The sequence below is a fragment of the Poecilia formosa genome, unplaced genomic scaffold (genome assembly GCF_000485575.1).
Source record: "Poecilia formosa unplaced genomic scaffold, Poecilia_formosa-5.1.2 Scaffold123, whole genome shotgun sequence".
Taxonomy (NCBI): domain Eukaryota; kingdom Metazoa; phylum Chordata; class Actinopteri; order Cyprinodontiformes; family Poeciliidae; genus Poecilia; species Poecilia formosa.
This window is the reverse complement of record NW_006800062.1, coordinates 1,191,521-1,218,722: the sequence shown is the minus strand read 5'-3', so window position 1 is coordinate 1,218,722 and position 27,202 is coordinate 1,191,521. Positions and strand designations below refer to the sequence as shown.

At 35.7% G+C, this 27,202-nt stretch overlaps 1 long non-coding RNA gene across 1 annotated transcript; it reads right to left on the bottom strand.

Moving 5' to 3' along the window:
* Positions 1-1,719: 1,719 nt before the first annotated feature.
* On the bottom strand, positions 1,720-25,248 carry LOC103144245 (uncharacterized). The gene is made up of 3 exons (XR_476900.2): positions 24,815-25,248; positions 24,692-24,740; positions 1,720-2,295 (listed from the first exon to the last, which is right to left on the bottom strand). It is a non-coding gene; the product is annotated as an uncharacterized LOC103144245 (long non-coding RNA).
* Between the last annotated feature and the right edge of the window lie 1,954 nt (positions 25,249-27,202).

Here is a 27,202-nt window from a genome sequence, read left to right as displayed (position 1 = left end):
ACTGTTTTCAGGATCTTTAACAGCTAAAAAGCATCAATGCCTCTGCTGGGGTACATATTTGCCATTTTGGGGCACTTCTCAGCCTGTTGGCGTCATGATTTATTTTTCTTGCTAGTTTGATTGCACTCCTCTCTGCTTTTCCCATTCAGCTAACTGATGCCATCTAATGTGTTTTCCATCCCAGCGATCCTGTACTTATGCTCCTGGTTTGTTCTCAGATGTCAGGTTCTTTAGTTCAGATTTGTCACCTTTAAAGGTTTTTTCCTCATCAAGTTGAATAACCCCTGGCTAAAAATGAATAGACAGCACTGTTTGAAACCGTTTGAAACAGAAAATTAATCAATAAAAATGAATAGAGCAGGATAGGATTCTGCCTCTTTCAGCTTCCTTATATTATTTTCATCCTCTCATCTTTTCTTGACAGTTTTGTCTTCTCTTCTTGCCGATTGCTTAATTTAAAAACTTATAATCTATGTAATTAATCGTACACCCTAATAAAACACATTGTTTTAAAGTTCACATGACAAAAAAGAAAGAAGAACTTTTTGTTAATTTGAAATCCAGCGAGTTGCTTCTTTCTTCTCGTTTTCTTTTGCGGTGTGTTTTAATTAGCTCTTACAGGTCAGGTTAGGTAATCGAAATAGTAAAAGAGCAATTACCATCAATTGGATAATCTGTATTTTAAAACAGAAAGGTATCCTTGGTGGCTTCAGGTATTTTTGTGAATTTAAACAAGAGTGGTGATGATCTGATGACTGAATCTTTGTGAAATGTCAAATTAATTTCATAAAGTAGATCATTAGTGAAAATGTTGGCTGGATCGTTGACATTATCAAAGGGTTCAGTGATATATTTGTTTATATAGTTTAAAAAACTTTATTTTCCCTGGAATGGTGGCGGCTCCAACGTTTACGTTTTCTTTGCAGACTAAAGACAGTATATAATATTGTAGCTGAGTTGTGTGATTTGCTTTTTTATTTCAGTATTCTGCAGTTATACAACATGTGAATTTAAATGTGAAAATTTAAATGAATGACTTTTGCCTTTAAACTTAATTTTTAATACTACATCGTATTATTCTAGACAATAAAGTGTGGAAATTAGGTTTTTTTTGCAAATATTTTCAGATGTGGATATTTCTTATTCGTATTATGTTTTGGTTTTGTGTCACTAAGGTCACATTTTCCCTTTCAAACAAAACATTTATTAAAGTAATTATTAAAAGTTTGTCATATCCTAACAGATTATTCTTTTCATAACAACAATCCCGATAGTCCTCAACTCAAGCCCAATTTAATTTAACAACAGTCTTTGGGAATTAGCAACTGTTTGAAACAGAAAAATAATCAATGCATATTTTAAAAAAATAATTAAAAAAATAAGATTAAATGCAAACATTTTTAAAGACCAAATTGTAGATATGGTCAGGTAGCAAGCAAAGACACCAGAATAAGTGGCATGTTTTGATAATTAAAATACTTTTCAAAGCATTTCGCTATACCTACAGATAAAACTGATTGGTTACAGTCTGGTGACTAAAAACTGCTTCATGCTAACCACCAGAACCCCTTCCATTACATTCGTCACAGTCTCCATGCTTGTCTTTGTTCGTTTTTCAAAAAGCAGTGATTTATGGTTTCCTTTATACTGAACAGAACATCAGCAGATGTTTTCTGCTCATGGTCCTTTGACTTGAGGATTACAGGCTTAATGCAGTTGCTTCTGGTATGTTGACCTTTATGTTTTCATCTGCAGCAGAATATAAATCATCTCAATTAACCTCCTCGTTTCATTCATGAACAGTCGTCTAGGGTGGAAGACAAAGAAAAAGTCTAACACTCTTGTTAAGTCCGTAACTTTCATAAAATATTTCTCTAGTTGGGCTTTTTGAGGTTATGTATTGCCTTTTTATTGCCAAACCTCATTCACAAAAACTACACTGTTTCCAAAAGTAATTACAATCCCCTCTTCTTCTGCAGAGAACACGACTACTTTCCCATAAAAATAAAAAAAGGTTACAAGATTTTTGAATTATTCCTCTTGGCAAACTATACCGCTGTAAGTTCTGGAAAGATCGATGACAGTGTGTCCTTATGTGTCCATCTAAGACAAACATTGCATTACTCAAGTTTAGCGTGTGGTTTCAGGCTTGGGGTAATCAGCCACGTCTGATTATCTGAAAGAACAATGATGGTTGGTTTTCTTGTCGTTCCATTTAGGACGATTGGAGACGTTACCCAGAAACTTGATATGATTCTTTGGGGAAGCATCTGGCTATTCACATAAGGCTGCCATCTGCCAAGAACAAAGAGAAAGTATTTCTGAAATAGATAGTTTTGGTAATTTCATGGTTATCAGTCAAGTGTTGCATATATAATTTACTTTTACATTGGCTGCACTGCTGGGATTTTGGAGATCTGGGTAAATAATTTCTTCTTTTATAAGAGCAGTGCGTTGGATGTCTTCCTTTAGGAAAATCCACATTTTCCTGAAATGCTAACTGAACTCTGGTCTTCTGATCAGGCAGAGGCAGACCAAGTGAAACAGTGCTGTGGAGCATCTGGTCAATTTTCTGAGTTCAACTTGAATCAAACAGTAGTGAGATTTCTTTCAGCTGATATAATTGTCTGGTTTCTTCATTCTACTCTTACTCACGAAGTGCCGGTTCTGAGTCAGGTTTGGGTTCTTCTTCCACTGGGATGTGCCCTGTTCCTCCAGAGGGAGAAATCCTGCCCAGAAGCCCCACAGGACTTCCGCCGGGCAGTATTTTGTTTAGATGGAAGAGCAGCTAGAAACCACGGAAGGGGATTGAATCAGATCCAGATGATTTAATAATTTTCAGCTGTTTGGGGTAGCGTGCTGTGGGTAGAGCACACGGCCCAAATATGGAAGCTGTTAGTCCTTGAGTGAGCTGTCCAGAGTTCAACTCCTGACATCAAGACTTTTGCAGAATGTCAGTTTCTTTCATGTTTGATTACCAATACAGAAATCCATCCATTATCCTCTGCTTTATCCAGAGTTGGGTCATGGGGGCAGCAGACTAAGCAGAGAGGCCCAGACTTCTCTCTCCAGCTACCTGGGCCAAGATGATCCCAGGTTAGTGAAGAAGCATTGTCCGTCCAGCATGTCCTGGGTCTTCCTTTGGGTCTCATCCTGGCTTCAAGGAGGCATCTTAACCAGATCTGGGAGCAGCTCTACTCCGACTCCCTCCTGGATTTTTGAGCATCTCACTCTTTTCTCTAAATGAGAGCTCAAACACCCTGCAGAGGCTGCCTGTATCTCGTCCTTTGGTCATGATCCAGACCAAAGATGAGAGTAGGAATGTAGATCAACTAGAGGTAAATTGAGAGCTTTTCCTTTTGGCTCAGCTCTCTCTTCACCATGACAAACTGAAACAGAGCCAGCATCACTTTAGAGACAGTATCGATCCACCCATCGAATGCCCACTCCATTTTTTCCTCATTCAAGAACAAGACCCCAAGACACTTGTGCTGTGTTCACTACTTTATTTTAGTCTACTTTAATCAAACTCTAATCTGTTTGCATAGAAAGTCCGGTTTGTTTTGGGAGGTGCGAATGTGCAGAAAACCTAGGTCTCAGTTCGAATGCATATGTAGATGAGAGCGGACCAGAGACCACACGAAAAAAAGTGTTAAAATTTGTGTCAAATGTTAAGAAAACAATTTAAAGGGTAAAATGGAGCAGTTAATTTGGATCCATGTGTTCCTAATTGTTTTGTGACGTGTCTTCTCTTAAACTCTGCAATAAGCATCACTCATTCCATCACTACCACTGGTCAGACGTGTTGACAGATATTGTCATGCAGCGGCAAACAAGCGGTGAACCTCAAGGTTAGCAGGAAATGACTTGCTCTTGAAGTTCAATCTAATAAAAGTGAAATATGTCCGGGCCTTTCAGGATGAGTTTCACCATCAACCATGTGTCTGTGTTACCAGGTCAAATCTAGAAGAGTTCTCCAAGGGTAGGGTTAGCGGTTAGGGAAGGATTTGTGCTACCCCATTTTCTGGACACTGAAGAACGTTTTCCAAATAACAGAAAGAAGTACTTGAGAGATATCTGTGTGGATTCCACACAACTGTTTTCTGAAAAAACATAAACATTAAATAAATCAGTGAGGATATGGGACGAAGAAATGTCCCATATTTTCCTTTTTTCCTCTGTACAATGGTTGACAAAACAGCAATTACCAAGGAGATCAGATAACAAGTCCATGCAGCTTTTCCAAGGAACCACATGTAAAGTAACATAAATCTCATTCCTTACTTGCTCTGACAACTGTAGCAGATTTAAATTCCTTCGGGAACATGAACATAGCTGTGGGGACAGATTGTAGGGAAGGAACATTTGAAATGTCAATGAAAACTTGACAGATAAAAGTTATGTTCCAGCAGTCTTGTCCAGGACAGGAAGTCTTGACCTCTGCAAGTAAACCTCAGACAGGCCTGTTTTCTGCCATATGGCAAAACAATTTCTAAAACTGCAAGAATAATTGTGAGAGATTCCAGTGGAGAACAAGTGATGACCGTGAAATATATGCAGACTTTGAAGCAGGAGTCACTGTGTCACATTAACCTACGTGCAAAACTTTCCAACAGATAGTGGCAGCCCAAGGAAGCAGAACACTTACTGCATCTAGTGACGCACCACTCATCACTATTGGCTAAAAGGAGCATACCGTTTAAAAATATGGTCTCTCAAACTTGTTCTTTTGCAATCCTTTCATGTGAACAAACCATAAGAGCTACAAAATATACACAGCAAATATTACCATTAGTAACCAAAGCCCCTTATTAACTTACCTGAAATTGATTATTTACCTTTTTATCCTTGACAATCTTTACCTTGAGTGTCATTACCACATTTTCATTAAACCCCTTTTAGCATTAAGTTTTATATTTTCCATGTACTATAACATAACTTAAAAGTCACAGACAGTCACAACTAACTTTACATAACATTACATTTAATCTTTGCTTTGCTGACTAAGCATGACTAATTTAACAAAGATCATGAGTACCCTCTAGTGGGCGAAACCATAAATGCTATTCTTAATAGCAACCTGTTTGCTCTGTGAAATATATCTAGGCGTAAATTTGCACAACAAAACGCTAATACCAACCTTTTTCTCTCATCAACCAAGTGCCAAAGAACAGCTAAAATTACTCCTGGACAATATCCTTTTCTCGTTTTTAGCCGTGAAGCACATCTCTGTGCACGCTTGTGTTCCCGCTGCTGCTGTACATTTTGCGACAGTCGATTTACGACGCCTTGTTGTTCTAAGTCTTTCAAAATAAAAGCCTTAGCTACGTTACTGCTGCAGCAGAATAATAGCACATATGAACGCATTTACAATAAAAAAAAATAGAGATGTAATTTAGACTAAATTCAAGGTAAAGTTTATGCTGCCTTGAAATGAACAAGCTAATATTAGCATCTGGTCTTTTCGTGAAAGGCGAAAGTGCGAGTAGCTTTAACTGAGGAGCGTTTTATTTATTAGCTTCTACATTTTGTATGTAAAGGTTAAATATAAAAACCTCTTCGTCAAATAACGTGATACATTTGTCAATAAAAAAGACGACTTTCGTTGCTCAGTATAACCTTATTTGCCTTAGCTATACTTTAATAGATGTAAACTTTATTTTGTGAATAAAAGTATTCACAGAATACAACTATGACTTTATCAACAGGTGCTTCTAAAGATTGTTGATCTTTGTTGATCATAAATCCACCACATCTTTTTGAAAAACGTTTTTCCTTCCTCTTCAAAACCATGCAATATGTTATGTTGGTGTACAACAAAAAATATATATATAAAAAAAAAATAAAAAAAAAAAAAACAGGAAAAATCCCGTCACTGAATAAATACCTGTGTGATTAAACCTTCTAATAAAGATGTGGAATAATTTCCTGTTAATTGGCTTCATGCCTTTTTTTTTTGCCCAGGGTAAAGTGTTTACAGCAGCAGGAAAGTTTCAATATCCTCAGAGATGATTTCTCTCATTAAAACCAGCAATTAGGATTATCCTCAGGTTGGTAAATCAAATTAGATGAAACCTATATGAGTTTCTACATTCAGATCAGAGACAGCATGTTCAGAGAATGATGACTCATGCAGTCAGTGAGCTAAATGGAGAGTCAACGCACTCAGATCAGTTGTTCAACTTTGAATGAAAGATGGCATGTTGTTTTGGTAGCAAGACGGTTTAAACCACAGCCAGCAGAAAGTGACATCAGTCCTGCAATAAATCTGTGAACAGGATCTTTGGGTATCCTTGCTGAGTTTTGGCAGCAATAACTCAGCTCCATAAATGCTACACTAATGCAAACAAGTGCTATGCAATGACTGTGTGCCATATTTCTCATCTGTAGCGAATGAAGTAATGGAAAAGAAAATAGCGTCCCAGTGGGCTACACATGACAAATGAGAAACCAGACAAGACAAACGGTCCCACAAATGTCGATCTAAGAAACTGAGATCTGGCAGGGATCTAAGGAGGCATGGCACCAATTAATCTGAACCGTGGGGTTAAAAACCAAAGACATCAGTCAGATTAGAGACAGAGGATAATTTTTAACATGTAGGGTCCTCCCCTGTCTCATATATTCTCATTTGCTGCACTGCAGTCAGATAAGGTTGATTTACTGTGGAGAAGGTGAAGCAATCAGGGGTCCTACACGTTCATTTTATTGTCAGAGTTCTCAGTCTCTGGTTGTTTGCTTTAGATACAAAAGTTCAGCTTGAAGCCTGTAATCAGAGAAAAATTAATTATAGAGAGTCATTCAGTAAACTAAAGTATTTTTTATAACTACACAGTATTCATGTTGAATTTTTGTCCTTACTGTGTTTTTATTTTTCTGCCACTTTGAGTCACTTTGCTGCTTTTGCACATAAATTTCCCCAATAAAGACATTTCTATTCTATTCTATTAATATCAGTAATGTAACTCCATAAGTGAAACATATAATATATATTTAATAGACAAATCAATATGAACTTGTTTTCTTTGCATTATTTCAGGTCCAAAAGCGCTGCATCTTTTTCGTTATTTTGTCCATTTCTCATTTACTATAAATAAATATAACATTTTTGCTTGAATCTTCAGACACGTTCATAGAATAAAAGAACAATGTTCATTTTACTAAAGCATAAATTTATAAAAAGTAAAATTAGAGAAACTGATCATTAACTTTTAACTTAACTTTTTCCAGAGCTAAATTACGCATTATTGGGGGTCAAGTTGTTTCCATTTTTAGATCCACTGATCATTTGGTTACAGAAATAAAAAACTTTATTTGGAATAAAAATTATTCCCCCCCAAGATGTATTTGCCCTCCTACACATTTTTTGTTGTTGCTCAGAAATGTTTAAAGTTGTCGAACAAACTGCAATAATTTGTTATTAATAGAGGTGGATATAAAAATATGTAGCCACAACTAAAGAAAACAAAAAAAATCTATAAAAATATGTTTTCAAGACACGTACATTCATGAGTCAAGATAAAAGTTAATTAAATTTTTAGCTGGCAGGCAATCAGCTAAATGCTAAAATATCGACCTATTCCTTTACTTATTTATTCTATTTGTGTTAAATTTCTTAATCTGGAACCTGAGTGTAAATTTTCTACCACAAATAAAATAAGGTGGCATGACAAAAAATAAAATCTTTGAATCCTATTATGCTCAGATTATACAAAAACTAAAAACTGATCATGTATAAGGTTGTAAAAATGGGTTATATGTAGTGTATCCTGCTAAAAAGTCATTTTTATTTCTTTTTATCTTCCATCTCCAAATCTTTTGAGTAAGACTGCCCAGTAATTGTTTTTTTCCCCTTTTTGACTGTTTTTTATTAAGTTTTAATCCTTTACGGTTCTGCATTACCTCCAGCCAGTAACACGTGGCTCTTCAGATCTCCACAAGGCATCTTGTAAAAAATGCAAAACTTCAAATAAGGATCCAATAACAGTTCGTCACATAGCTTTCAACAAGCTTTTTAAATTCTTATGCCAACTTTTTCAGAGGAAACAGATTTACCATTCAGCTCCTGAGGAAAACATCATTCTGGACATTTGCTGTCTGGGAAGAATATATATCCTCAAAAATATGCGAGTAATCTTTCATCTTTGATAGCTAAATGCAATTTATTTGAAAATGGTCTCTTGTTTTGAGGCAGCAACCTCTGGTTACGGAAACACCAAGCAACATGTAATGGTGTGTTTAAAGGTGACTTATGAGCTGTAAAAAAATATGTTCATTACAAAAGAAAAATTACAAAATCCTTCTTAGATAATGAGATTTCCATCTGTTCAGTTATGCCTATTTTGAGCTGTTTTATGTCACTTTAAATCCAAATAAGCTGCTGCTGTCCACGCCCCCAATTCAATCTTTACACTAGCTCGTTAAATTGGCTGCAAACAGGTGTGAAATCAAACAACTGTACATCTTTGAAAAGCAGGAGTAGAGTCTTCTGCACAACCAACAAGAAAGCAGGAAGTGTTTTCTGGATTGTAAGTCAACACTAAACACTTATCTTTTTCCAGCAGCCATTGTACAATGAACACAGCAGTAAAATTAGCTGACCAAACTGCTGGGGCTCTGCTTCTGTTGCTAGGTAACAGGACCCGGGCTCGGCTTGTGTTGCTAGGTAACGGGACCGGGGCTCGGCATGTGTTGCTAGGTAACGGGACCGGGGCTCGGCATGTGTTGCTAGGTAACGGGACCGGGGCTCTGCTTGTGTTGCTAGGTAACGGGACCGGGGCTCTGCTTGTGTTGCTAGGTAACGGGACCGGGGCTCTGCTTGTGTTGCTAGGTAACGGGGCAGTGCTGGCCAGTTGTAACTTAGCAATCAGGAGGTTTTTGATAAAGACAGACACCAAAAAACATTAAGTTATTGCCAATAAAAAACAAACAACTAGGTGGTTTTTAAGCACTTTGGCTGCTTATAGAAGCAGTAGAGACACAAATGGAAGTATAAAAACATTCAAAATATGAAATTTGCACAATAGGTCCCATTTAACCTCAATCAATTTAGATAGAGAGCACTTGGAAATGTGAACTTTAAAAAAAATCTAAATCTGGAAGAAGCTAAATGTAGGGAAAATACAGAAAAGACTTGAGTTTGGAGTGGAGGTTCACCTTCTAGTAGGACACTAATCATCAGCCTTGGTTGGGAAGCTAAGTGAAGAAACGTTTTTGGACAGTTGGAGGAAGCTGGAGTACTTGGGGAGAACCCATACATGCACAGGGAGAACAAACAAAGTCCATACAGACAAACCCAGAACCAGAACCTTCTTGCTGTGTGGGAAGGGCAAAGGGCGTCCCCACCATTTCTTTTCAGCTTAATCTGCCTTTTGGGAGAGAAATCAAAGTTTCTGACAGTCAGCTGTAAAAAATCCTAAACATATCAAACTTAAAGTAGTGGAGTTCTTCTCCTGCCACAGATCAAATATGTTTCTGATCAGTACATAGTTTTTCATTGCAGATTGATTTACTGTGACATCAGCAGCTTTAAAGCCTAATCTGTAGGTCCTGGGATGAAATGTGGCTGTTGCTCTTCTGTTCTGCGTTTTGCTCTCAGTTTATCCAGATAACATGATATAAAGCTCAAAAAAGTTCAATTTTGAATGATATCGCCTCTTTAAATTGCATCTTGGAGTTTATGTTTAGTCAAAATGTTGTTTCAATGCGATTTATTAGAATGAATCCTGAGCTGCAATATTGGACCTTTAGATTTCGGACACAACTAGAAAACTATGGAAGTAATGGAGGGAGGAAAAAATCACTTTTTTTACAAATAACTTTTAAGCAGGTATTTAACGCGCTTTTCTTTTAGTCAATTTTGATTTTAAAAATGTTTTTTTTATGTAGTTTTACCATCTTAAATGCTGTGTTTTCATTGGCTCTAAATGTGAGATTATCATAATTAACATGGACGGAGGCTTGAAAATCAATATTTGGTGGAGAAACCAGGAGGTTTTCAATGAGGTTCGCTGCAGCGGGCTCTTAGTTTTTACCAGTATTTGTTCTTAAAGAGGAATAAAGAGGAGAGCAAAACTGGGAGCATTTTGTGGTAAAAATCATTTCCATCTCTGGTACTGGGAAGGCAGAAAGAGCTGAGTCGGATCGTCAACATTCAATGTTTGAATTTGAATCTTGAACAGACTGGAGTCTGAAAGTCAAATCCAAACTCTGTCAAACTGTGTAAAAAATCCCTCCAGACAGATTTAGACAGTACCGTGAAACACAGTATGAGATATCCTTTGATGAATGTGACACACTTAGTTTATCTTTCTTTCCTCAGGAGTAAAACTCTCTTTTTGTAATACTCTTATCCCACCAAGCTTAGATTCTGCTCAGGCAGCCACATTTAATCCAGTGTTTCTGAAGTCTTAGACATTCAGAGTCCTAAGTGGGCTAAATGAGTGTCACCAGGTCCTAATGCTATTAAGGTCTGGAGTAATTTACTGAAACTGATTATATTAGAGCAAAGACACGATGCTCCCACGATACCCCTAACAAAGTCCCATCTCCTCCGACTGCAGATAGAAAAACAAGAAAAAAAAGATTTAACAGAAAAAAACAAACTTTTCAAAAAACTTTCAACTTTAATGCTCTTTAAATTAAGCGAAATGTGTGATTTAGCAGGGAGCATCATTCATGCAACACGGGTTTTTTAAAAAAAGGAAAAGATCAGAGTGAATTATTAAAGCCGGGTCCAGCTTTGTTCACCAGGGCGTCCACATGCTGCAGACTTTTTGAAGGGCAACAGTCTGCTTCCTGCAAGCCGTTTGTTAGAAAACTAAGCAGACAGAAGGAGGACAGCAGATATCCTTCAACGGCAAAAAATCCACCGCCGTTAAATTACATCATGACTGGTTCACGATAAAAGCTCAACTCGTCTTTGTTTGCCCGTGTCTCTCTTCGGCAGACTGCCTCGCTCTTTACTCCTGTACTTTGAGGGGTATTAAATATTAAAGATTTAGAGGGGGCTGTGTTTTTTTAACTGGGCTGAGACTCGGATCCCACTGTGATAAAGAGAGATTCACTCGTTTATTCTTTCAAAGGCCGGCTGGGTGATGAGAAGCTCAATATGAAAGAGGATTTTTTTAGCTGGAATCCACAGGGAGTTTCTTCTTCTCCTGTTTGTGTGCATGTTTTTAACTTTAGATATGTGCTACAGATCATGCAGAGCAGGAAGAAAAGGCTAAATGGTGGGAAAATACTAACATATGGAGAACCAAAAGCAGGTGTTTTTCTTTGCTTTTTTTTCATTTGCCCTGTCAGATGTGAACGGGAATGAAAATTTCCAGACATGGTATTTGAAGAAACAGTAAGATTTCACAGAATCTGCTTCACGTGCCAAGAAGGCACCTGTAACCACTTGACTTTCTGTTCCCCAATGAATCTTCAAAGGCTCAGACAGATTAGATGTTTGATGTAGACAAGGGAACGTCCTTTTACTGCAGCCTTCTGCAGGCAAGTTGTGGATTATGACCTCGTAATTTCAGAAAACTAAATATTTATTGAGACAATCGAACTAGCGGCTGTTTGCTAGTGCAGCTTTTTAAGGTTTATGTTCCTATTGTAAGTTTTATTTTGTTTTTATTTCAGCCTCAAATACTAAAATGACTTCCTCAAGTCGATAAAAAGCAGACTGCTCTGCAAAAACACAAAATCTTACCAAGTATTTTGTCTTGTTTGGAGAGCAAATATCTCAGTAAATTTGAAATAAGACAAAACTAACTTACAACTAACGTTTAAGCAAGAAATGGCTAATTCAGTTTATTCCTCTGTTTTCTTTCTAATGCAGTGTCACATCCACAGCTACACGGCTTTCTCCTGGTTGTTGCTTAACCACCTTCCCTGCATTTAAAAGCCAGTCAGTCTTTTCAGCTCTTTGCCAGATCCTTCAGTGCTTCAATGGTTTTACTGTTTCCATTCAGTTATTAGATCTGGTCAATCAAGTTTTTCTGTTTTTGTGCAAATGTTTTTCAATAAATCATCAACATGAGGATTCCTACCAATCATGGTAACAGTGTTTCTTCATTTTAATCAAACTTTTTTTTTAAAAAAAGCAACTGCTAGATGCAAGTACAGACGTTTCCTTCAGTGAAAACAATTTCAGCTTTTCTCCAATCCGCAGCTTCTTCTACACACAATTTATTTATTTTTCTTTCAGAAACAAGAAAAGGAAAAATTAGAAGGATGCCTCAAAATGAGACTTTTGTACTTTGATATAAAAGAATGTGACATAATTTAATGAATAATCTTTCAAATTTAGTATTTTCATCCTGAAACATATTTTTATTTGTACTTGAGTAATTTTATTTTGAAGTATTTCTACTCTTACTTGAGTAAAACTTTTGGATTTTCTACCCACTGAATGAAAAACAAACCAGAGACAGACACACCTGCAGTTTTTGTTAAAGTTTCATCAGTTTTATATTGAAATAAACTGACCTGGAATATTTTTCTTTTTGCCTGACTTTAACTTTTGTTACTTATATGAATTATTGTTATTTCAGTCCTTAAAATTCAAACATTTGCATTTAAATTTATATTTTGACCCATCTAATTATGTAATTTTTAAATATTAAATGATTGATACTTTGATCAATTACTCAGTACTTTGACTTTTTACAAAGTACTTTTTTACTCTTACATCACAACCTCTGCTGTGATGTATATTTATGTAAATACTGATGTATTTCAAGTGGCATTTTCTGTATGTTTTAGTGTCAAAACATGAAAAAATACACAAACTAAGGTGACATTTTCTTAATTTATTTTTTCTCAACATTTTCCCAGTTGTTTTGTGTTTCTACTATATTTCATATTTTACTTAGATATACTTATTTTACTCAATCATTTGATTTATTTTAACATTTTGTTGTGCTTTCTTCGTGCAGAATAACAACAGAAGGGATTCTGATTCTGTCTTCTTGAAACGTTTACATCACAGTGGAAAATTTAACAGGTGCTCCAACAGTTTTACAACCATTTTGCTTCCTTAACCTTATAATAAACGTCTCCTAACGCTCATGTTCCTGACGAAACCGTTTTGGCTGATAAGGAGGTTCAGCAGCATCTGATTAGTCATCCAGCTGTCATGGCGGGAAATCAGCGTTCATTTAGAGATTTGCCTCTGGGCGCCTGGCGCATGCATGTCCAACACGCAGTCTCATTTTACCTCTGATTACGCTCGGTAACTCCTCGGGGAAATATCCGACTCTATTGCTGTTAAGTGCTTCCTTGTGTTTCAGAGAAATTCTCTAATTGTGAGGGGCTGCTGTCTGACACTAACCAAGTTTATTTTTGGTTCGTTTAAGTAAAATCCAGTCCCTGAACGCAACACACGTCCAATCAGAAGTGGCGGCGTTTACGTCACTCTTAGTAATTAGATTTCTTGTTAATATAAAAGCATAGATGGGTGCAGCTTTGGACTGGTCTTAATCAATGAGCGGTGGTGTTTGAGAAATGACTCTCCCTGCAGTTTTGGAAGGAATCCCATTTTATTATTGAGCTGCATAGCTTCAGCTGTTTTCTTTAATGTAAAATGTTTTAGGGCAAATTACAGGATGATATTTAGCAAGTTTAAGCCGTAATCTTGTGCAGAATCTACTTTTCTTATCGAGTTCTTTCTGTTTTTTCTGAAACACACAAGACTTATGATTTTTTTTATATGAACAATTTAGTTTAAGGAAATAAATCTGCATTAAACACAACTTTATGTAATCAGATCAGTCAGTTTAAATAAAATGAATAAAGTTTTTTTTTGTCTTCAAGGGGCAGCAAGATGAAAACACATTAAAAACTGTTGTAAAATAAACGGAGGATTAGCTAAGAGTTGAGACGATTTCCTCTTTCTGCTCAGTCAGAATGACCAAATATGTCTGTGGTTGAAGGCAGGAGTAAAAGTAAAAACATTCAGCAGGATTTCCTTTTAAAATGTATGACTTGGGTCACATTTTTGTGGTCAACTACCACAAACTTTACATAATAGTTTGCAGGAATTTTGCCCGTGTCTTTTGGAGTCGAGTCAGCCATGCAGGAGCAAACTTTTGGTTACAAATCTTTGGCCATTTAAAAACAGACAACAGAGAACAGTGCTGCAGTCCTGTAATTAATTTAATTATCCAGAGTAGTTTAGGATTGATAAAACAAAATAGCAACTCAAAGTGGTAAATCAGAATCATGACAGCTTATTTTGGATAACTGTATTTTCTTTGACTGGCATACATACGGAAGCATATTGCTGTCACAGAGGAAAGCACATTTGTGAGCACTATCACGTTGTAACATAAAAATTATATTGTAGAAACGTGATAATATATTGCACAAAGATAATATATGTTGAATTAAAAATTATAATTATATTGTTGAAAGAATGTGATCATTTTTTTGTAAAAGCACGATAATATGTTGAAATATCGGGATAATTTAATGAACAAACATAATAAAATGGAAAAACATAATTATACTGCATGAATGTGATAATTGTTTTATAAAAACATAATTATATTGTACAAAAATAATATTTATGCTGTATAAACATAATTATATTGTGAAAACGTGATAATATTGTATTCCATGCAATATCATGGAATATAATTATGACCAAAACTTATGTCTGCTGCTTAAAGGCAGGAGTAATAGTACAAATATTTTTACTCTTATTAAGAATATTATTAATATTGTTAATTCTATTTATTAAGAATGGTTTTTGGTGATTTTTATGCTGACCTTATTGATGTTTTTTTCTCTTTTAAACATCTGAATTCAATTACGCTGCAGCAACAAAAACAGTTTAATGTGGTTCTTGTGGCGCCGCCGTGTCAAACATCGACGGCTAACCTGTGCATGTGACCCATTACAGCGCTAAAGCTCATTAACACCCACCTAAACGGAAAAAAGGCCGAAATCTAAATGAAGCCATTAACCTACAACGAGGACGTCAGGTTGAGCAGAAGGTTGGATTGAATGAGTCGGTACGCACTTAATTAGAACAATCCCTGTGAGTGTGTGGATGTGTGTGTGGGTCAGTGAGCTTATAAACCCATTAAAAACATCAATACTGCAGTGATCACTTGACACAGCCTCTTTATGTTCATCATTAAGGCTCATGCATCGTTTGATGTGACACACACAGACACGGTTTAGACAGATTATTGACCATGTGAGCAGGAAAAACGTGCAGGACGCTCATTCTTCACAAGTAAAGAGACAAATGTGGCTTTCTGTGTTTGAGTGCGACAGCAAAACAGTTACTGGTTAAAAAACTCACATTTCTCACTTTGTAGTCCTGCACCATGAAAGCAGTCCCACTTGTTGATCTGTCAGAGCCGCATGTTGTTTTCTTTGGGGGTTTTTATAAGGCCTGTCGTTAAGAAAACTTCTGCATATTTTGGTAAAACTTTATTTGATTTGTGTACATCAGACTGACATCACACTGTCGGAACATGATGGAGGCTTCATGAATGAAACTTCAGACAAAACTAAGGTTTTTATCTTTGGACCTAAAGAGGAACGATCTAGAATCAATTATTAATGATCACAGATTCAATTATTACAGTAAAATGTTTTATCCATTTCAACATGGAGCCTCGTTGTCTCCATATTCCTGGTTTTCTGTAATGACTTTGCAAGAAGCAAGAAGTCATTTCAGAATAAGCAATTTCTCCCCCAGAGTTGCCGGTCTTAGGGCTGCACTATTCTTATCATCAGGTCATTAATAACCCCAGTTGCAGCATTTCTGTCAGGATCGCGTCATAAAGATGTGCTGCTAATGAATCCCACTGAGCGCAGGGGGCTTTCGCTAGCAGAGCAGGGTCAGATGTTTTTGTTTCCTCTCAGACCAAACATCTTTTGCCTCTCTGCTTCTCAGGTTCCCTGCACTTCATACTGTATGTATCTTCATTTGAGATGAAGAATCAAAAAACAATTAAAGGTGTACAAATTTTAACTTTAAACTTTTAAATAATTTGAAGGAATATTTACCAACTAAAAAAAAAAAACACGTGAAAACAGATTAAATGTATTTTGTAGATGCTGACCAATAAATTGCCAGTATGTGATGTGAATGTGCACAAAGAAGATTGCTGCTAGTTCAGAATATCTCCACAGGTGTGAGATTGTTTGTCTGTTGGAAGATGCCCAGCCTACCCAAAAGAAAAGTGTTGTCTTTACATCAAACTCTGAAAAAAGAAAATACTTTTACCATCTAATCTCACAGCTGCCATTTTCAGTATTGATTTGCAGGAGCCTGATGGTAATGTGAGGTTTCAGACACCATAATGGACCTACTGTATGTTTCTGAATATCTGTGTATCTGCATTGCACCAGCTGGTTGAAAGAACCAGGTCAGAGCATTGCTCCAACAGAAAGGCTAAAACAAATGTGGTAGTTAGATAAAGAAGAAATATTTTACATTGCAAAACCTATATTTGAACCCGATTAAATAATAAGAACAAGTGATCTAAATCTTCAATAACTTTTGACTTCGGTTTTAAAACTCTGCAAAAATAAATCCTGTTAGATTTGATGCCAACATCTCGATCCACGGTGACGCCAACAGGAAGATTCATTCACCTCTTCCTTGACAAAAATGCAAACTTTTCTACACTCCAAGTACAGTTAAGCCTGACATTCCTCATAGTCCTAGCAGGATTAGGTTTACAGTAATCTCTTTAATATTGATAATGTTTTTTCTTCTGCAGAGGGAGCTAAAGTCTAAGGCGATGCCAAAGAGGCCTTTCCAAACTTAATACCTGAAGCTCATCGCAAAACATGAAATAAATAAAATGAGAGTGGAAACATACAAAAACCTGGATGGCACTGCAAAAACTCAAAATCCTACCAAGTATGTCAGGTGCAAACATCTTAGTACACTAGAAATAAGAAAAAAGTAACTTACAAACAACTAACAAAATATAGGAGCTTGTTTTAAGTAAGTAATTCCTTAATATTGATAAAAAATAAAAGAGAAGTAGTTCCACTGGTAAATTATTTCACGTCTAATAAGACATTTTCTGAAACAATCTGAAAGTAGAACTAGTACTTTTTTATTTTTATCTAAATTAAGGAATTATTTATTTTAAACAAGCTCCTATATCTTGCTTAAAAGTTAGTTTTATGTTAATTGTGTCTTATTTAAAGTGTGCTGAGATATTTGCATTAGAAACTAGACCAAAAATACTTCGGAACATTTAGTTTTTTTGAGGTAAAAATGATCTGATTTCTAAATCACCAAGATTTATCTATTGATTTTTTTCTACAATGTTCTATTATTTTTGAGAGACATCAGTCTCATCCTGTGGGAAATAATCTTCTCAGCTGAATGAAACTATCTTTACATCTAAATCTACCAGAGGTATGAATATTTTTTTGGTTTAGTTGTATTTTAATGGTTGAACTTTTTAGCCGTAATGGCTAAAACCCAAATTAAATCCTAGCAAATAGGCTCTTTAAAACAAAAACAGAAACAGATGCTTTTAATCTTTTCCACACAATGTCTTGCAGAATGGTTGCAACTAATCGATAAGCTATACACTTCACAGCAACATGCGTGCACACACACGCACGCCTACACACACACACACACACACACACACACACACATTGACTCAAAAGAACTGGCAGTTCTTTGATCACTTAAGAGGTATTTTTTGCTGATTTTCTGCTTTAAAGGCAAAGAAAGATGAAAATGTTCACAGTCCTGCCTGCATCCGGTCATTAATGTTCCCATTGCCTCATTACTCAACCGATCAGAAATACTTTTTTTATATTTTGACAAAACAAAACTAAGAAATCTCCTACATAGTTTAGCTTTTGTAATATTGTATTACTAATATATTTGGTTTAACCGTCACAAATTTGTAATTCTTGTACTTCCGCCACCTTTTCCAAGATTTGATACTTTTGAATAAATTTGTGTTTTAAAAGTCACTGCAGTAACAGCTAAGACAGCAACCATAATTTCTTTTTTAGGTTTTGTTGGCTCTAGTGGCCTTTATTTGAAAGTAGTTCAACAGGAAAGAGGGTAATGAGAGAAGGGGAGACATGCGGCAAATGTCACCAGGATGGGAATCAAACCTGCAACCACCGCCACGAGGACCAAGGCCTCAATACGTGGGTTGTGCTTTGCCCCTGCGCCACCACAGCACCCCAGCAACCATAATTTCTGTCTGTTGATTTACATTTTGTGTTTTTACACTGCAAAAACAAAATCTTACCAAGTAATTCTGGTCTACTTTCGAGTGAAAATATCTTAGATCACTTGAAATAAGACAAAACTAACCTATAAGTAACTTTTCAGCAGTTAGTTCTTTTTAATCAGGATTAAGCTCCTAACTCTTTCTGAAAAGATATTTGTAAGTTATCTTTGTCTTATTTTGAGAGCACTAAGATACTTAATAAAATTTTGTGTTTTTGCAGTGTATTCAGTTCAATTAAATAAAATAAAAAAAGCTTTTTAATCCAGAGGGAAATTAAATCTTCTTGTAACTCATATTGTTCAGCTTTCTTCAAAGAGGATCTCCTGTACCAGTCCGTGTTGCAGTGGTTCTTTGGAAGCCTCTGACTGAAGACTCGTGAAGAAGATGCCTGTAACGTTCTTCCCTCTACAGAATGAGCGTTTTTATTTCTTATACCTCCAGATTTAATAAATATCCTAAAATATCAGTTATTCCTTTCCACTGTCGCCATTTACATGCTCAGTAGGTTTGATGCACATTTTTATCCTTTTTATCCTGAATGGGCTTTTTTGGGGGGAGATTCTTATCTAGAATAGCAACTTAAATTTGACTGATTCTGAATCAGTGTAATAAAATGGACTTGATTAGATATTTCTGTTTGCTGTGAGTCGACTCCATCTAAGGGAACTGAAAGCTAAATGTTTCTCTGAGCGAAGCAGCAAGCTGCCTCCATGCCGTCCCATTGACGTATTAATGGAGGTGCTTGTTCTAAAATGCAGAGGTTTTAACAGGTCAAAGGCCTTGTCTGACCTGATTTTAATTACAGCAATTATGTCAGCAGCTCCAAGCGAAAGGGAGCGGAGCTGCCATCGATCGTGAAGTGCAGCCTAATAAACACGGAGTCTGCAGACGACAGAACAGACAGCGCAGAAATAACAAAGAGAAACATTTAGAAACTGTTTATGTAAATGTGTGAAACACAGATGTAAAATACGCACTTCTAATCCTGTCATCTCACTAAATTGCGTTGTATATTCACCTGGCACATCTTCAGGGCAAAGAATGCAGCCAGACATAAAGCCTTTCCATTATGTCACTGAAGCACACACCTCTGTGAGCATCGATCTGTCTGATTTAGAGAACACAAGGTTCACATTCAGCTGCTTGTAAAACCAACATCAGCTGAGAGGTTACGGCTTCCTTTAACGTTCAGGTAGTTTTTAAAAGAAAAAACCTGGATCTGAACCGATCAAGATGATAAATCTACAAAAAAAAACTGTCAATGCTTTTCATTTTAAGCTCCAGGGTTCATTACCGTCACGTCAAGCTGAGCACATTTCTTCCAAACTCTAGTGGAAACGATCCAAATTTTTATTTTAAATACATTTTTAGTTGTTAAACAACATAAAATCCTGTTCAAAGTGTAACAAATATACCAAAACAGGAAACAAACTGTATTGCCAAAAGTCACTTTTGCAGGAAAACACAAATTTGGACTCCCTCCAAAAGACTGCAGCTGCTTGAGGAGAACGACGTCAATAACTGCACCTTTACCTACTGAAGTTTTCCTAAAAATTAAAACATTCAAAAAGCAGAAAGCCATTTCTGTAGAAAAGCACTGAATGCATCAAAAATTTATTTGTGGCCTACTTTTTTGGTTGAATCTATTTCACCATCTTGCATAGAATAATCACTTCAGATTATAAAAAATCTGGAAAATCCTATTTGACGCAGTGCATCATTATACTTATAATTAGGGCTGCAACTCATTATTGATTATTTTAGTTATTGATTAATCTGTCATTCCTTCAATTAATCTGATAAAAAAAATCACATTCTCTAGCATTATCAAGCCTGTTTTCATACAATATAAGAAATGCACTGAAAGATGCAAATACATATTTAAATTTATTTTTTAAATAGGAAAATAGACATTTTATTTTATAGCCTAAATGCAATAAAAACATTCAATCATTTTAAATATTTCTAACATTAACGTGAAAAGTCGGTTTGACTTAACAACCATGCAGTGTAGGGTTGATTTAATAATAATTGGATATTAAAAGGTGCTTGACTTTTTTCTTTCAGGGGAAGCTAAGGATAAGTTTCTTTTTTTATCTTTCATACAGATCTCTGTCTGATATCCCAGTGACGAGGCGGTGAGCAGCGCTGCGCCCCACGCTGACCAACTGCATCTTTACACCTAAAATAAAATTACTTAGGTTGGGCTGAAAGAAAATGTTTGTTTTTTTCCAACACAACTCAAGTCTACTTTTCTTTTATTATGTTTCTAAATTACAAATAGCCCTAAAATGTACCCAACACTTGGCAGAAAATAACTTTTTTGATTTCCATGTGTTTTATATCATCTTGGAATCCATACTTTCAGGATCTGTAAATAATTCAAAATGCCCTGAGTCAGCTTTTTCATGGTTTTATTGTGCCCAATCACATTTACAAAACAGCGCCACCCTTTACTTTAGGAGGAACAAAGACAATGAGTTAGAGACTCACATTTTCATTTTGGGTTGTGTATTTTAAGATGTTGCATTATTGTGGAGCTAATTTCAAGTTTGGTGGTCTGTGAGTGTTTGTTAAATGGTCACTGATGTATAAGAGGGTAAACTTGGACTCATCAGACCAAACGATCTTCTTCTGTTCCCCCAGAGTCCAATCTTTATGTTCCCTTGGAAATTGAAGTCTTTTTCTCTGGTTAACCTCACTGATTAGTGGGTTTCTTACAGCAGTTCAGTCCAAGTTCTTTGTTTTTACTTTCACTGTTAAAATACCTTCAAGTTCTACCAATTTCAGCATTTTCTTTCTTTCGAAGATAATGTCACCACTATCCTTCCAGTTTTAACAAAGCGTTGGACTCGTTCCTGTAATCTCCTAGGAGGTTTTCTCTGCTTGATGCAAGCAAATTATTTGGACTTTTCTTAAAAAGACCAACATCTTTTCCACAACCACAGGATGTAAAACGTGTCTTTTTTTAATAAGATATTCATTGGATCAGTTGGGGATAAATAACTTTTAGTCAGCTGGAAGATAGTCACCCTGCAGTAATTATCCAATAAGAGGCTTGTGTCTATTTGCTTAGTTAAATCCATCCAGTGACTTGTTTTTTATCCATTATTGATGAGGCCAACAAAGACAGAAGTGAGACAAATAACAATTTAGATCAATTAACCTTACAGGCAATTATAAACTCTGCTGTATGTTTGTGGATTTTATATAATAGATCATCATAAAGTATTACACAATTAGAGAAATCATTCGTGGAAGTGCATGAAGTGTGGTGTGTCTTTGTTTTTGGCCCCGTTGAGTCATTTTTTTAATAAGACCAAATGTTTCTGTTGTTCCAGCTGAAAGCACATCTGCAGACCAAATATTATTTTTTGCAAATAGCTCAAGTCATATCGAATTGAATGCTACTAGGAACACCAGGTTCAAATTTTGAAAAACCTGGACAGGATACAGGATCTTTCTGGGTCATTCTGACACATGACCATGCTTTATCCAAAGCATTGTAGCTCTGGCTGCATATTTAGGCTCTTTGACCTGCTGCAACCTGAATATTCATCCGAGTTTCAAATCCTTTCAGACCCTGAATTAATATTCCTACTAGACATGCTGTTCTGTTCCTGCTTGTGTTTGTGAGATTGTTTGTTCTGTCCATGGTGTACCCCACCTCTCACCCAATGACCACTTGAGAGAAATACCCACAGTCCTTCATGGTTAGGTATAGAAAATGGATGGATAGAAAGAAAATGACGAAAAACTTAATTTTCTTCCTATTTCTGAATTTTCCACTATTTTATGTAAGTTTATTACACAGCCTACAAAGATAAATGATTTTTGTTGCAGCATGTAAAAAGTTGGGATCACTAACAGAGTATGAATCCTTTTGGAAAGTATTTTAGATAGTAAACACTTTAAAAATACTTTAAAGCAGTACATAACTTTACAAAAATATGTTTTTTCTGTCACAATGTCGTGGTAGTATGGCATGAGAGGCAATCTGTGAAAAAAAATTAAGATCCTTCCAGTGCTTAACCAATCAGAGTCAGGAGGCGGGTCTTAGTGCTGCCAATCAACCTCATGTACACTGCTCAATATGCTGATAGTGGAAAAACAACTTACCACTAAAGGAAAACTGTGGCTATGCTAACTAGCATTAGCATTTGTGGCAGATTATGTTGTTGTTAACCAGCTTAGCACAGAGCAGCGGGAGGAGGAGAAACGTGAGTGATTGACAGCGCTAAGACCCTCCTCCTGGCTTTGATTGGTTGTTTCTAACTGAGTGGTATATTTAGTTTGTTAAATTTTTTCACAGATTGTCTGTGGAAAAAAAATTATATGTAATATGTAACAAATTACATATTACAACAAATATGCAATATATTGTTACGTATTTGTAACAAATACATAGCAACATATTATGTTGTTACAAAAATGTAACAACATATTTGTTACAAATATGTTGTAACAAATATGTAACAACATATTTGTACACATATTTATTACACATGTAACAAATATGTTACCATATGTAACAAATATGTAACATATTTGTTACATTACGTTGTTGTTAACCAGCTGTAGCTTAGCACAGAGCAGCGGGAGGAGGTGACACGTGAGTGATTGGCAGCGCTCAGACCCTCCTCCTGGCTCTGATTGGTATGTAACAGATATGTAATATATTTCTTACATATGTAAAAACCATTTTATAAAAGCTGGATGCTGCAGCTGTAAGGACTTAAACATCTTCATGAACTGTCTGGGTCTGCTTTCCCCTTCTAGAAATGAAAATTCACATATTTGCTGTCCTCATTTCCTCAGAACAGCAACATGCTTGTAGTGCCTCCAACTGTCTGGATTGAATTATTTATCTGTGTAAACAATTGAAAATTGCAACAACTGGTCACATCTGTTGAAGAGAAAACTCCCAGCTATCTGTTATTGGTCAAACATTCAGAGTAGGTGTCAGCTTTCTTTTTTTTTTAGGGTAATTATGCCAGCAATGAACAGGATGAAAGACTGTCTTTAAAGATTTATTGCTATGTGTGAATCGTGATTACAAACTCATGTGTTTCCTGCTGTTTTGCAATCATCAAACCAGCAGAGACAGAGTCAATATGTGCTGGGGGATATTTTAATATGACGTAGGGGAAACTCTCAGTTGAGTCCTTCAGTGGGCACTGAAAGAAGCTTCAAGACAGAGAGCAATCACAGGCGCGTCTGTGTCATCCATAGGTTGTATTGTTGAACATTCGTTTTAATGTGGCTGCAGTTTAGAGAAGAACTAAAATCTTAAAAGCTGCTGTTTTAAGACTAGGTCACCTTGATATTGGGCTTTTAGATCAGAAACTCTGCTTAACATTTCGTGAAAGTCTTAGGCTACCAGCTTTTAAAAATATGAATGATATATTGATTAAAATTTCATGAAAAGAACTTAATGTCATCACAACACAAATATGGTCAATCCAGGGTCAACAATGATTACTACATCAGACCAGAGACAACGGCGTTTTAGTTCAGAAGTAGGAATTTCGACATGGCGACGCCCATGAACATTGCCTGTTATGCCTCTTACAAACATAATTTTTAGGTAGGACTGCAATTAATGATTATTTTAGTTACCAATTATTATTTTGATTAATTGATTTATCAGATAAAAATATTGGCACATTCAGCAGATATTTTATTTATTATTTCATTTTTATATAGAGTATTAGGAATACATTAAAATGTTTATTTTCCTGGAATAAAAGAATAAACATTTTATCACCTGAAATGTCACAACATATCACTCATTTATTGTTTACGCTTGACCATTTGTAACATCTGCAGTGAAAAAAATACTTCTAACATCAACATATTGCATCTAAAATCAGTGTTACATGTAGCGCCTGCAACTATAAAATACTAAAAATTGTGTTTGCTAATGGAAAGTAAAGCTTAAAATGATTAGAGCTGAAACGATTAATCATATTAATCGTCATGATTCAATTATTGAAATAATCGTTACCTAATTTAGTAATCAATTAATCATTAACTGGAGTATGCAGACTAAGAAAAAGGCAAGGTGGTGAAAGAACAATGTATTTAGAGCTGTAATTAAGTAAAAAATGTACAAAAAATATATATACATTTTTCATTTAAGACAAAAACCTCATAAAACTTTTGTATGTAAATATATTCTACCCAAAACTCAAAGGTAACTGCTACCAACTGCATCCCTGCGCAGCCTAGAGATGTTTTTTTTTTTATTTTATTCTTTCTGTATAGTTTTGTTCTCCTGTAAATTTAGGAAATCGGCCAACTTCAAATATGACTAATCTGCAGAAAATTCACATTTTAAATCAGAGTTTTTAAAAAAAATCTAGTATATTTTCAATGCCAATTGTAATTCAATTGAAGTCATCCATCTATTTTTTTCCTGCACAACATTGTGATAAAAATAAATTTATTGAGTTCACCTTGCATGCAGCACAGCGGATTTCTGAGGGGGTTTCTGCTTTTTGTCAGCTGTGGAAAAAAAGGCAGATTAAAATGTGTTTCATGTTATATGCGTTCAGTAGTATACGTTGAGTTATCCTTACCTTTTTATGTTATAGTGCATTGATGGCCGTCGGAGGGTGCAGAGATCGACAGCGCTGCTATGGGAACCAGCCCACCATCTGTTCTTCTTTTTGGGTTAAGACATCGATCACCAGCCTTTGAGCGAGCAGATCCAGCAGTGTTCGTTTCTCTTTCAGTTTAAGATTTATAAGCAGAAGTGCAAACAACATATCCAGTAAGGAAGTGGCTGACAGCTGGGATTTTAAGAGCTCCGGGAAAAGCCGAGAGCTTAAGGTCAATTAGCAGAAACTGAAGCTGCTCCGCCACGTAGCTCTGCTAAATTAGCGCTATTGAGATGTTAAATTTTAAAAGTTTGTCGAGTGTTTATATTTCAAAACAGAACCGCTTAAAAGTGACTTTTATATGTCCCACAGCGGACTATGTTTGAAGGGTTTTACTTTCCCGATGTGGATTAGCCCAGAGGCCATATTTGTTCCTGTGTGTCGCTCCGCTTAAGGATGACCAGCGGCGCCCTCTGGTGGATGGCGGCCAAACTACAACATTAAAACAAAGTCAAAGCGGATGTTATTAGTTCATCAATTGGATTCATTTTAAATTAGTAAACCATTAATTCACAATTAATCAGACGTCGATTAATTGTTTTTATCACCACTACCTTTTTACATAACAATTTATTTATCATGATCACTGAAGCTCAGTTTTATTTATTAAAGCGTTATTTAAATCTTTATTTTTATCACCTGTTTGTCTCTGCCATTTAAGGCCACAGATTTCACATGTCTGTTTAGTTTGCTGGTATCTTATGCCTTTTTGGACCCTAAAGAGGAAGAATTTGAATATATATCACTTGAAATAAATGGTTCAACAATTCCAATGTGGCATCTATTACTGCAACTTTATATCCTAACATCTGAAACAAATGAAATGAAACTATAAATTTGGTTTGTTTTATTGAATTGTAAGCATAAAAAAGTGCATCTTCCCTAAATTAGTGATTTCCCTCGGGGTAAACTTAACAAAAAGGACCAGTGTGCAGTGTCACTTCTCTGATATCACTTACAGCCGTTTATAAATTCTCTCCATGCTGCAGACAAAATCTCTCTTTGTTTCTCAGTGCCTTCTCGTATTATTGCTTAATTTGCTCCCAGATGTTACCTCTTTGAGTTCCTCTAATTATGTGATCTCTGGACTTCCCCTTTCCCTCTTTTTTCTTGTCAATATCGATAAAACTGTTTTTTTTACATCCTTTTCTTTAGAAGTTGGATATCACATATTTTTGTTCATCTTTGAGTTTCGTCTTTCCTCTGTCTCTCATTCAGAAAGCAAAAACACTCATCAAAATATCGGAACATCATATTGCAGGTCGTTTTGCATTTCTCCTCGCATCACAAGGATGTTTTTCTCACATGAAACTGACATAAAGACAGATATTTAAGTAATTAAAATTTTGTGCAACAACAGTACATGCTGAATTCTTTCAATTTGCAAAAGTCTCTCAGGAGGTTTTGTTCTTCTAATTGTCTTGTAAAAATTTGTCTTCCTACTCTGAGAAATGCAGACAAACTGAAACCAAATGGACCCAAAGCAGAAAAAGCTCAATGTTTCTTTTCTAATCTGTCAACACAGATTAGTTTTAAGTTTCTGACACTTGCTCAGAGCGGCATTACACTTCGGTTCCCCTTCAACAACTTTTTTTCATTAACTTAAAACAAGTTTAAGCAACGTTGAGATGTTTCCTGATGCTTTATTTTGAAAATAAGGAAAATATTTTAAATGTTTTGTGCATAATTGTGCAAAGAATTTATTTTATTTCTTGTACTTCATGTTAGTTGTGGCGTGGCACAAATATAGATGCTTATTTTAAACATGTTTTTTAAATCATACACTGTAATCTGCACTGAAAAAATAACACATTTTACTAGTCTAGTGCAAATATCTTTCACTTAGAAGAAAAATGTTACAAGTGAAATAATCTGCAGTGGAGCAAATACTTTTTCTTCAATATTAAGGAATTATTGACTCACATGTTGTAAATTTGTCCTCATTGTACAATTTATTTACAATTTTTTTTTTACCTAATATTAAATATGCATTCTTCTACTTAATTGAAAACATATCGATCACTCATTTAAATGTGAGTTAAGGTATTTTTAGAAAATATTCATGTCCACAAACTAAACTCTACTTGTATTTCCAATAATTTTAAGTAGTTTTCAGGTTTTACATGAACATTTAAAGCAGCTTAGCATCATATCTGACAGCTTTAACCCTCTGAGTCAAAGACACATTTATGCATTAACCAGAAGAGAAAACGTTACAGTTTCTACATAGAAATGTTCTTTTCTGAGTTGCACTGGACCACTTTGGGGGTTAAGTTAAAGCAGATTCCTCGCTTATCGTCTGCGGAC